Source organism: Watersipora subatra, chromosome 9, assembly GCF_963576615.1.
Source record: "Watersipora subatra chromosome 9, tzWatSuba1.1, whole genome shotgun sequence".
Lineage (NCBI taxonomy): Eukaryota > Metazoa > Bryozoa > Gymnolaemata > Cheilostomatida > Watersiporidae > Watersipora > Watersipora subatra.
This window is the reverse complement of record NC_088716.1, coordinates 59,134,916-59,135,504: the sequence shown is the minus strand read 5'-3', so window position 1 is coordinate 59,135,504 and position 589 is coordinate 59,134,916.

Here is a 589-nt window from a genome sequence, read left to right as displayed (position 1 = left end):
TGAAAAAAAAACTGTTTGTTATTATTGACTTAGTCCTTGAAGCAAACTATTTACAGTTTGTTTCTAGAGTCACTAGAGGCTGAGTGTTAGCCACTCACAAGTCCCACAAATTCAGATTTGAACTGGCAGACCTTTACCAGCTTAGATGTTATCGAGCCTACAGCTATCAGGGTAGCAGTGGCCACAAATGGGCTGCCTATAAAGCAAATAACCTGGTATGGTTGCAAGTTGTTAAGTTTACTAAAATTTTACTAGCTCAGATTCTAGCGAGAGTTGTTAATGTTTAACATGGATGCGTACAATAAAGGGACAGTGGCAATGATGTCATCACGAAGTCATACACTATTATTTATAGCGTGGTGTGAAATAAACTGGACCTGTTTGAAAATTGAAATTCTCATTTACAACATCGTCACTTATTGTGAATTTAGTCAATAACCATAATATATTTAATATATTCCATTATATATAATAGAATATATTTAATATATTCATATATTAAATTAATTCTGATTTTGTCCTGATTTCAAATATGTCAATTAAATATGTTTGACTTGAAATAAGAAAATAGAAATGTATGTGGTGTGAT